General features: G+C 28.4%; 1 protein-coding gene across 2 annotated transcripts in view; it reads left to right on the forward strand.

Moving 5' to 3' along the window:
• LOC142334310 (glyoxylate reductase/hydroxypyruvate reductase-like) overlaps positions 1-13,313 on the forward strand; it is a 99,451-nt gene that overhangs the window by 42,230 nt on the left and 43,908 nt on the right. For both annotated transcript variants that reach the window (XM_075382244.1, XM_075382247.1), the window contains exon 2: positions 2,859-2,959. The gene's annotated coding sequence lies outside the window, so the exon portion shown is untranslated. The remainder of the gene's footprint in view (positions 1-2,858; positions 2,960-13,313) is intronic.

Below are 13,313 nucleotides of genomic sequence, written 5' to 3' on the forward strand. Positions count from 1 at the left end.
TTTTTTTCAGTTTGAAGAAATAGTCTTTTATTCCAAGTTAGATATTATTAAATGGCTATAATTTTTTAAGGTGACTAGGTGTTTTTCTCATTACTTTCCCAAACTTGGTTGTTCTTTTAACTCATAATTCAAACAGTGTATAATATCTTATATTTAATTTCTTAGTAAAGTACTGGTATCTGTATCAGTAATTGTCATTAATCAGAAATTATCATAAAAAACGACAGAAAAGGTTGACAGTAATTGCGTATATACTCTCATGTATTTAGTGTAAATAGCAGTATCGGTTATTTTTGTAATTATATTGGATTACTTAATTTTATTCAAAATTTAAATGATTGCATCTAAGAGTAACAGTAAATTAAGTTGAATGTGACATCATATTATATCTTCATCTATCACTATTCATATCTGAAGTGATATTTTTAATGTTGATAATCCATCAATAAATCTACGTAAACTATTATCAACAGGATTTTATATCAGATTAATGTGATTGCATGTAAGAAGAAATTCATACAAACAAAAAAAATTTTTCTTCTGCAGACTCAAGGATTTCACTGCTGAATAGTTACTTGCTTGAACAATATACCAGGCAGGACTGATGTATTGGGTTGAAGGGTTTTTTCATTAACCCTTGTACAGCAGTAAAACTATTGCTTATTTTCTTTTTATATTTTGATTTTAATGTTTTTAAGCTTTAGTATTTTCCCACCTGTAAGATGTGAGTCGTCAATTATTGTGTGTATGTGTGCACATGTGTTGTGGTGGCATGGTAATGTAATCTTTTTAAATAAAGTATTTATGTTTGCGTACTAACAGTATAGTTTAACCGTCTAATTTACATAAATTAACTTGAAAATATCCCAAGTATGTTTATAATTTTACTTATTGTAGGATATATTTATACTAAATTAATAATTTGAGGATTGTTAGTATAAAAAATTTTAATTTGTCATATGAAATTTATAAAAATATCGTTTTGCTATGTCAAATAAATAAATTTAAAAGGTCTCTCCATTATCCAACAAACAACATCCAGGATAGCCTAATTCAAAACAAAGTAACATCAACAATTTTTTTTCACATATCAATAAGTATATTGTAACAATGAAAAAACATACTAGTGCATATTTTTCATTTGTAATATAATACATTTTTTTTTTTTTTTTATAGTACTGATTGTTCTTTTGTTTTTGAATGTCAGTATCTCAAACTGTACTTATTCAGTGCATCGATCATTAGGCATTCATTTTTGTCCGAAATTTTTCTGTTTACTTACAAAATGTATGTAAGACTCCAGATTCTTCTCTTACCTTCTATGGCGTAAAAAGGTGTTACTGAACTACATATAGCATTTCAGAACTTAACCAGTTCATTTTAACCTGTAATTTTTCACCATAAGACTGTATGTAATACACTTCAGCATGAGAATTATGTTTTTAATAAAATTTTTTGCCATAAACATTTTTACCAAAGAGTCTTAAAGAGTGAATAACAGTTCACTGGGATTTATAGTTACTGCTTTTAATTATATAATTGATTAAATACATTTATTTATTCTGTATTTAATTTTGCAATCTAAACTCATCTTAAACAAAGCATAAGAATGTACAATAAAAGCCCATGAAAAAATAAATATTACATATTTTTTAAAGAAAATATAAAGAAAAATTAGTCAGAAAGTCTTCTAAATGAATATTAAAATTAAAAAAAGTTCAGAATATTTAATTCAAGTTTAATAAAATTCTGGTTAAAACATAAAATAAAATATTCAATTACAAATGCAAAATATATTCCACGATAATTAATGGTAATTAAATGCCTTGTAAATTTTGTAAGCAGAAAAAAAATTCAGTATAAAGAAAATATAATGTATAACAGATTGTAAGAACGCATAAAACATATTATTTTTTATTACACATTATTTTTATGGAATAGTTTGGAAAATATTATGTGACCCTACACTTCAGTTACCCCCATATTATCTGGAACATCTTTGAAGCTTTGAGGAACTGATGCGAGCACACCTTTGAAAACTAGATCCTTTTACATTGAAGGTGATCACCAATGTTTTTATGATGAGTTTCATTAGCAACTGTTTTCCTGCCATCAGGACAGTTTCTATTTTTTGCACAACAATCGCTGCTACAATTACATTTGACTTCCCTCAATATATACCTTTAAGTTCCGAGGCCATATTTGATCTGTAATTGGGTCGATGGTTGACTAAATTTATCCATAATGAGATTATTTAAAAGTAGCTATTAACACAATGCAAACATAGCATCTACGCAGTAATGATGACCATGAAATATATACTGAATGAATCTGATCCAAGTGATCAACATCATCAGCGAAACTATTGTAGTACATGACTAACTCAGGACAGATTACTTTTCATTCCACTTATTAGTTTAGTTTTTGTATATATGGCTTTTAACTTACGTATTATGAGTAGTACTAATAGCAAATGCTTTCCCCACATATGTCAAATATTTTATGTTCAGAAATCTCCTGCCACCACTGAAACATTTTTCCAAATTTTTATTTATTATCTGGTAAAGGTACTTTTTGAAAAAAATTTCTAGTTTATTATATAGTCTCAAAAGAAAGAGATTTTTGTTAACCCTTACCATCATAGAAATGTTTGAAAAAAGTTGCCTAAGAAAAAACAGTCATAATCTAAACCTTCAAAAGTTACCGTCCATTTTTCAGCAATATATTCTCTTAATGCCTGTTTGTTATCACCTTAAATGTTTCTTCTTATATAGTTAGTTATTCCTAGGCGATATCCTATAAAGCACAAGCCATAACCCAAATTTTAAAATCTATCTTATGGGTGTGTTCTGTTTCAGGAAACTTCTACTTTTGTACCATTATTGACTCATCAACAGATAGATATCTTGATGAATTGAACGAGTCATTACAATCAGTATTTGTGAGACAGATTTTACAGGTTGTATTTTATATAGTTTATCATAATTAGCTTCACCCTTTTCTAGGGATTATAGTATTATTTAGATGTAAGAATTTCAGTATCTTCAAAAATCATTATGCTAGCTATTCGCTCATAATAAGGATATTTGTTGCTGCACAACTAGCATAAACCAGTTAAACCCCATTAAAGAGTTAAAACCCATTATTATCAGTATTCTGATAAAATTCTTGAACTCCTCAGATATTAAATTAAACAGCACTTGTTAATTTTTACCGTAAAAATTGGAGTGCATAATTATATGATAAATGTTCTCATAAAAAACATATACATCAGGCCATCTAGATTGACTTCACTAATATTGGATCTAATAAACTAATTTCATATTACTTCTACGTTCATTTATAGACTGTATATCTATCTTGTTTATTTCTAATAGTGTATCATCATTAATGAAAGAAGAAACTCTTGATATATTTACAGCCATTAGTATCTTCATCATTACGTGCTTCATAATCTTCTTCCATTCCATCAATGATTCTATTCAGTTCTTCCAGAATTAGTTCATCTGAAATTATTTCAGGTTCCAGTGATAAAAATTAATGTTATGACGTTCACAAAAAATAAAATATAAAAATATCACACTGCGATCCTTATACACAACAGCTAAGAAGTTGTCATAACATCTAATTAAGTCAAAATGATATAGTACAGCATTTCTGGAACAATGTTAGGAAAACCATCTTCCTTTCCAAAGTCACCATTTGCCTAAAAACAATATAAAGAAGCTTTCTAAACTGTCTACATCAATTGCTAACACATTCTTAGTAAAAAACTGAGAAAGACAAGAGTTTATATATTAATATAAGTGTCTTTAACAGTTAGCTTAAATTATGTAGAATTGCAAAATGTATCTACTTTGCAACAGATTATCAAAATTTATTGAATTCACCAAGTGGAAGATGTCAACATAACTCTTGCAGGTTTTGTTGACATGAAGGTTATAATTATTCTGCCATGAGTTCAAAGTAATGCAAGTAGCAGCTTTGTTAAAAGGTAAAACGAAGATATGACAAAAAGGAAGAATTATAGAGTATAATTATCCATAAAACTATTCTCTGATAATCCCAAATGGCAGTAAATAATTCTTTTTTATAAACTTTTAATGCTGAATTGCTGTTCTCAAAAAACTTACATCATTGCTGCTGTCATTGTATCTGCTGGATACATGATGGAATTTCCATAATTTATCAACTTTTTAGGCGAGTATTTTGGAGAAAGGAGGTAAATAAGTAGAAGTATAACTTCTTTTTCCATTTTAATAACCAGAAACTAGCAAAATCAGGAATTTTTAAAATGTGTTTGGAACTTTGCTACATTACTAGTGTAGAGTGAACATTTACATTGCTTTATTTCAAATTGTGGTACATGTTTTTCAACAGCTTTAGACTAGGTTAAGTTTTAAAAAAATAGGTAGGTAAAAACTTGTGAAAGAAAGTGGAAGCAGTGCCTTATGGAATTCAAAGAAAAAATTACAGATCTGTTTTATGTTTTTAGAAACACAATAAGAACTGCAATAATAAAGTTGAAAGAAACAAAAATACTCCAGCAAACTAGTCACAGTCTTCATTTTCTGAAACAACTGTGTCACACCCATTAATACAAACAAAAGCACAATATTGCAGGCATAAATACTATCCACAAGACTTGCTGGTGTACTTCATCAGTCTCATTGTTTTTGTCCAACAGGGACAACAGCACTTTCTATTTGTACTTTCAGTGCTCGGAGGGTTGACGAGGAATATCAGGTTGTTGATTTAGATTTAGATCTAAATACCTGACTGTGATTCCTGGAGGCTAAACAGAAAAAAGAAGAAGGTTGTTGATTTCCAAATGAAATTTCACAAAGTCTTCCAGAAATTAACCAAGGTAAATGAGGCACAAGTGATTAGCAGTTAATTTTCTTTTGATTATTCAAAGAAACAGCTGATGTATGAGCATTTCATTTCTGTTTCCTATATGAATAACTTGAGGATTGATTCCAGTAATATTTAGGACTGAAAACAACAGAACCATCTACCACAACCATCCATCTACCTTCTAGTTCCCCTCACGACATTATAGTGGAGCAAATTTTGTCAACTGTATCTACCCCTATCATGTGTTGAATATCTTTTTTTTTCCTGTTTAGCCTGCAGGAATTACTGTCAGGTATTACTTCAGAGGATGATATATATGAGTGTAAGTGAAGTGTTGTCTTGTACAGTCTCAGGTCATCCATTTCTGAGATGTGTGGTTAATTGAAATCCAACCACCAAAGAACACCAGTATCTACGATCTAGTATTCAAATCCATATAAACATAATTGCCTTTAGTAGGATTTGAATGTTGGAACTCTCAACTTCAAAATCATCTGATCTGCAAAGACATGTTCACCACTAGACCAACCTGATGGGTATGTTCAGTATCTTAGGCTCTTTCCTGTCATCAGTGCCTTCGTCGATTGAATCATCATGTTGTAAACTTGAGATAAGCATTATGTTCTTTTTCTCAAATTTTGTGGGACATATGAAACTAGTGTTCCTTCTTTTCTGAATGGAAAAGTCTTCTCTACATTTCACTTTTTTCATCTCTTAGCAGACCTGCCATTTGTTCTTTTTTAGCATTCCCACATAAGACAAGCACAGTGTTTTTCTGATTCAGAGATCACTGAAGCAATTATCAGCAATCTTATTACGTCCCTTCTGGTTGCTTACAAAGATAAATTTCTAAATTGGTGGTATAAAACATTTTAGAACCTAGAACTGCATATATTTTGAGACCATATTTCACTGGTTTTGATGGAATATATTGACTGAATGGGTATCTGCCCCTAAACGTCTCTAAATTCTCATCTATCGCGTCATCAGATCCCACACAATAGCAAACTTTCCATTTGTTTATAAAATTTTCAAAGAAGTCATGAATATATCTTAAATGGTCAATTTCTCTTCTTTGTTGTTTACTTTCTTTATCACCAAATCTCACAGTTTGCAATGAGAATATAAACCTAAAAAGGGACATTGTTCAAATGGAAAATTTGTACTTCAAATCCATTTTTATCCCGTAAATCTTCAAGATTAATTCTTCCTGCTTTGTAGTATCTTGTCAACTATAGAAGTCCTATGAAGGCATGTATTTCCATCTTATCACTATGGTGTGCAAGCTTAGACTGAGTAATTTGGACATATGCTGATTTATACACCTAATAATCACGTCTTCATCAATGAGGCACTTCCAAGTATCCAAAATTTTAACAATTTGGGGCCTTTCATATCACACTTGGAAGCTGCTTGATTAGATTGTGCTTGGCAATTTTACTCTGCTGTCTGTAAGGAGTTTTTTCCAAGTAAAAATTTCCCTATGACCTTTTTCGCCTTCTTCTGGTGACAAATATAGAAATTACCCCTTCTTCTTCCTCAGAACTGACATCTGTGTTTCTTTGCTCCGTTCCTGAGCCTTCCTCTCATTCCTCAATTTCCTGTGAAGCATCAATGTCACAGTCTTACTCTTCTAAATCATAAGATGAAGTTCTAGGTCAAACATCATTATCCTCATCATTCATGCCATGAAATAAAAGGTGGTAGATCATCCCAATTATTCACATCAAAAACTCATTTTTGTGATGCCATCCTGTTCCTGCAATAGAGAAAAAAAAATTTAAGTACATTGTCTACTAAAATGTGGGTAAGTAGAAATAATATTCAGAGAAATTTATAGAATTAATCCAGAATGAAAGAACTATAATGAAAAAATTCCCATGTTAATACTCTCCATGTATTTCTGTGATACATGTAACAATAATTTTGGAAACAACATTATTTCTAGCAAAATTGAAAAATCTAGTCGTGACTACACTATCTAAAAGCTGAATTAGAATAAAACCATAAAAATACAGTTAAATAACTGATAAAAAATACTTGAATTTGCTGTCATTGTGTACAAGAGATAAGAGATACAAGGGTCGCTGAGTACAATGACCTTTACTTCATAAAGTCCAGTTCTACGCTGACATTTGGCTCCCCACAGGTTAAAATTAATGAGAGGTGTGTCTCCCTAGTTGTGGACATGCCTATAGTCAGAAAAAAAATTATCCCAGTGAGACAAAAACAGTAATCAAGTAATTTCATGATCTCCTCCCAGACAACACATTAATTTTAGTTGCAAATAATTTTCATATTCGAATGACAAATAAGTATTACAGTTTGAAATATACAAAAATACTTAAGATGAAATAGCTACCTTAAAACAGCATATAATTTTCTTATTTCTAAAAAGCCTTATTCTTGAACACAATAACATAACTGAAACTTTTCAGAATAGTATTGCGTCCTCATACTCTTATAATTTTTTCCCATCTACAATGGTTACATTGAGTTACGGCTTGTTTAGACCTTATAGCGAGTAATAAATATTATCTGTACCAAAGGTCAGTAAAAGATTAAGTTTATACTAATCAAAGCCATAAGTTTTATTTTTTTATAATTTATTAAATAAGTGTCATTACCTTATTAAACTAATCACCTCTATAGGATTTTCTGCACAAAAAATTCATTACATTTATGAACTATGTATAGTTCATAATATTTTATATTCACAAAAATGTCATTATCATTTATTTTTATGAAAAATTTATGTACACGACGATTTTGTTTAGGTTAATTACAGTTGAAATATCTTTTATTATAAAATGTGAATATTATTTTTTTTTTTTTTTTTTAGTTTTTTTATTCTGTTCGATAAAAATCTAACTGCAGAATTAAATGGATTAAAAACTTGTCTTAATTTGCAATTTTTTTTTTGATTGGCAGAAAGTTGTTAGAAAGGCTGGATATATAGTCATTATTATATATTTAATCTTTTCAGTTAAAAATCCATTATTGTTATGAAGTAAATTGTAGATTGAAATTCCCAAAAAATCAACAACCCAAAAATTAAGTTTTATATATATATTTATATAAAAAGGAAGCCTTCTTAAATTGAAATGATGCAAATATGATTTCTGTGTTAGAACAAGGGATCCTTTATATTCATTGGAACATTTGATAATTTTCACACATTGCTCAGTTTTGTATATTTCCATAATTAAAATCCCGTCTTTAATAACAAAAAAATAATTTTCACAAAAGTTATTCACATTTTAAATTATAAAGTTACTTTTGGCTACCTGGTATAAAATAGTATATTTATTTTATTGTTCTAGAATGCATTTTATGTTATAAAATATGCATTTTTTTCACCACAATAAAATGATTATTTTTAGTAGAAAAAGAAATAAAAAAGATGTGTATGTAGGAAGGAGGCGTATAAAATTCCTTTGTAGTGAGATTCTATGTTAAGAACAATTTTTGTTTTGAATATTTCCCATTTTAATAATTATTTATGTGAGAGTTGTTTTTAACATAAAATCATGGTAATAAAAATTTATTCACACTGTAGTCATCAATAAGCATGCCATGAAAATAAAAAATTGCCTTCATGTTTAATACCATACCTATTCAATAAATAATTGCTTCACAGATTATGACGTGAATTAAATACATTTGAACATATTTAGGTCAGTATAATCCATATGTTTCTATTATGTATTGCTCTCATAATAATAGGTTACATTACTCTCATACCATTCACATCTAACTTAGTACTATTTAAAAATATATTTCTCATAATAAAATGCTTACTGCTGACCACTATAGCCTAGAAAAATAGTACAAATACTGTTAACATAATTAGGCTACATTATAGCAGCATTGTGTGAAACCCTTGTTTTATGCATGACAAAGGAAATGTGTAAAGAGACCATTTTCTTGCCTATAGGAAAAATGTTATATTTAGTAATACAAGGTCTTTTAGTACACATTTCAGTTGATGTTAATGTCAGTACCGTTGAGGGATATGGCACATATCATACATTTGTTTTTGTGATTTATGGGAATTAGCTGTAGCTCTTAATGTTTATTGTACTCAGGTACACTACGTAGTGAGAGTTAAGAGATCACACATTGAACATACTTTCTTCAGTTTTATTGTGTTCGTACAATGTTATGGTTTGCCAAGTGTGAATTTAAATTATGTTTGAAAATTTTCAGAAAGGGAAGGGGGGGCGTTTTAAAAAAGTTATAAATGCTATTTATTCAATTGTATTGTTGAGTGTTTTGTAAGGTTTATTTTGGAGCTGAACATAATTGCATTAAGAAAAGGAAAAAAAATCAAACTTCACATTGTTCCAATTTATCTACTGATATGCACAGTGTTAACATATGAATATATAACTTAAAGTAAATGGCTTCAGAAATTCTTGATAGTGCTGTTTTGTTGATTAAACAGTAATTCACACTAAAATATGGGTTATCATTTACAGATGAAGTAGAAAACTAATAAAATTATTTTTTGTTCCAAATATTCAGATTTTAATGGAATATATGTGTACAACTTCATCCCATTCAAGTAAATGTCTTTAAAGTCTCATATATATATATATATATATTTTTTTTTTTTTCTTCATCGTATAAGTTATGATTTTTTTTCACTTATGATTTTTTATAAAATCACTCTTTAAAAAAGGTGCTACAAAGAATATAGTTAATCTTGTGAAAGCATCATAATACAGACATACGAGGTTATATTTTTTGTACTCACAAAATCTTTGAGCCTCTTCAGTTACTTTTTTATATGTAGTTATGCAGGGAGAGGATAGAAAACCTGGCTTTACCCTATAAGGATTGCAATAATTTATGCTTATTTTCCATAGTCTGTTTTCTACCAACTAAGACTGCTGCTCTTCAGCAGCAGTTAGATCTAGATTTACAGAACCTAAACCAGGGTAGAATGAATTAAGTATAAGTTAAACAAATTGATCACGAGAAGAATAATGAATGTATAGAAGGAACTGTGGAATGAAAAACACTCCTGATAAAAGATGGTTAGCTTTGAAAACATTTTCAGACAATGAGTGATTATCTTCCCACAACCTTCAGGTTAATTGTGCATCTTAACCTTGAATTGGAGCTGCACATTACTGATCAATCATTTTGTTTTTACCTGCTACACATAGAATACCATACATCCTATAACATTGTTGGCTTTCCTCCACAAACTAAAAAGCCAGTGTAGCAAAGTAGCCTTTTAAAGAAGTATTTATCTATTCCCACAATCACTTCAGAACTGAACTGATTATAAACATTCAGTCAAACCCCACTGGGAATTCTAGTTGTTCTATTATTGCTTTATAATTTTAAAGTTTTTAGAGAAAGATAGAAAAGTGTTAAATGCATTTCTGTAGTTTAAAGTTGATGAAAATTTTCTATGTTAAAAGATGTAACTCCTTAGATACCTCAAAGAATATGTATGTGTTAATTGGGACTAATTTACCGGTCGTATATGCATTCCAAAGAGAAATAAATAAGCTCAGAACTTTAATATAATATTTTAGATATTTCATATTATGTTACTAACTGTAAATATTTCATTAATTTTACACTTCCCAAAAAATGATGTAGCATCTGGCTATTGTGTCTTGAATATATTTATTCTATTTTTATGTAATAAGTCTTGTGCTTAATTTATTTATGTTTATAAATAATGTTAAAAAATCAACTCTCACAGTGTGTGGTAACTGCATCGTTATGAACATGTGTAATGTAATTTAGTAAGAGATATTATAAATGTATCATTTTTTGTAGTTAACATTTTTTGTTTTTTATTTTATTTAAACATAAATTATTTTTATGTTAGTGATTCCAGAATCGGGTAATTATCAAAATATACATCTGCAGAACAGACTGTATATTCTGTTATTTTAATATGGTGTCCCTCACCATCACAGGTGAATGTGATTTCAAGTAGAAAAAAATGTCTTGCAATTCATGAATACCTTGTAAAATCAATATGAAAATTTATTATTAACTACCAAATGAAAAATTCTTGTTTATCAAATGTGTTACATATCTGCAAGTCGGTTTTTACTGTGATGTTCCTAGAAATTTATTCTTTAAAGCAGCTATTTCAGATGTAAGGTTAGAAAATCTTTATTTGTAAGGTAGCTGAGTGATATTATTGTTAGTATTAAATTATATATTTATTATTATATTTTTCATTTGAACTATAGTGTATTGAACATATTTTTTTTTAGTGTAGATTCAAATTTATTTTCATGTACCTTTCTAATTTTTATTTTATTAAGTTTGAATTATTTTACATAATTAAATTATACAATCGTTTAAAATTCAGTTAACCTAATTATTAATACTGAAGAGAAAACTGTATACATTTTGTGGTTATATATGTATTTAATGATAAATGTAATCTATTTAATAATAAACTTTTGCACCCATTAATAAAATATTCATATTTAACCTAGTATTAGTTTTGAAGTTACTTTGTAAAGAACAGCTTTCTCAGGAGATATCCTTACACAGTAATAATCAGAAAAGTTGAAAGCAAGTGGAGAGAAGCCTTGAAAAATTTTTATCTTGTACTTAAGGACTAATAAAAAAATTAAATCCAAGTACTAATAAATAATATACATACAAGACCAATAAATGGAAGAAAATAATTCTTTTGACATTAAATTATTTTGAATTGGCAGCTGTGCATTCAGTTTTTTTTTATAACTATGCAAAACATTTGCTAATACCCAAATTATTTTTTATTAGTAGTAATTTCTTCCATTTATTGGGCTTGTACTTATGGTATTTCTTTTTTTAACTTAATGCAAATTCTGTTTTCACTCTTCTTACTTGAATAACCCTTCCACAACATATTTTGCAGTTTTCTTAACTATCTACCTTACCACTGTTTCATTTAAATGAAATGCATTTTGAATCTCCTAGTGAATCATTTCTATGGAAGATTTAAATCTTCTACAGTTAGATTTAATGTTTTTCTCCATACTTTAGTTGGTCCTGATCTTATGAAGCAGAATTCATGTACTATATCCATTACAAACAAGAAAGGTTTATTATCATTATTTATTAAAAAGAACCTTTTAAGCTGGCATTTTTTTTTATATTTCATCAGATTTTCCTGCCTTTTTATAACCAGTTATTTACCTCTTGTCTAGTATATGGTACTCAGGTATTTATGAATATTTAATTTATTTAATTCCAAGTATGCCCTCTCATTCACTCTCTTTCTCACTCGTGCATTTGTTGACTATTCTATTTTAAATAGGTGAGGGAATGGCCTGTCATATCTGTACCAGTAGTGGAGCTGCTGCTTCATAGCCTGTAGGCTTGTTATAATCGAGCATCATTTTTCTACAAATATATCTCATTATCAGCTAAAATGTTTCCATGCACTCATTTACTATAATTCAAATTTTATACTGGAGAAAGGTAAAAAAATATACCAAGAATAAACAATATAGAAAACAAACTGTACCAATAAATTATTTTTTGATATAATAGTATTCATTTTGCAGTGCTTTTTAACAGTTCTTGAAGAGAAAAATTGTTTTAGCAGTCAGTGTGAACGATTAGTTAAGTGAATAATTTTGTTTGTTGATTATAGTATAGAATTTGTTCAGTAAACGTATAAACTTGTTGAATTGTATAAAAAGAGCAAATGTGGAGCGTTAACTGTACCACTTGGAGCACAGTTAATAAAATATTTTATCATATAAATGTTAACTTGGCTGTGTATTGTTTATGGTGATAAAATAATTTAATTTTGATTTGTTTTTAAGCTGGAATTGCTTGATTTAAATTATGTATTATACAGTTTTTCTGTTCAGATTGCTTTTTTTTAACTGAATTATACATTAGAAATTCTCTGTGTACAAATTGTAAACTGGTATGGTTTGCAGCATTGAGGAAAATTTTTAATAACCAAAGAATTAGATTTATCTTAAATATAAGCTATAGCTGTTTATTTCAAAGGGGTTTTGTAGCTGTTTTAAAGAGTAAAGCAATTGACTGTATGGAGGTATTTCTTGTTCCTTGTTATGTTAATCTATTGTAAGGTTTATTTTATTTTGTATATTTATATGTAATTTTATAAATTGCAGTATTATTTTATAGTAACAGCTACTTAATTTATTATATTGTTTATATTTAATTGTAATTTTTTTGACAGAAATTCATGCAATAATTTAAGTAGTATCCATCTCTGGTTTTTATACTTATTCTTGGTTATTTGAACATTTCAACTTCATTTTCATTTGATGATTTCTTTGAAAATTCTATATTATAACTTGCTTTTGAAAACAATGATGGTGTAGAATGTACTTTTTAAATATTGAATTCAATTTATTATGAACCCGACAGATGTTTGAATTCTTAAATTTTAATCAACTTTTAAAGATAATGAATGCATTAGTTATTTTATAATCTATTTA

The sequence above is a fragment of the Lycorma delicatula genome, chromosome 1, assembly GCF_047948215.1.
Source record: "Lycorma delicatula isolate Av1 chromosome 1, ASM4794821v1, whole genome shotgun sequence".
Lineage (NCBI taxonomy): Eukaryota > Metazoa > Arthropoda > Insecta > Hemiptera > Fulgoridae > Lycorma > Lycorma delicatula.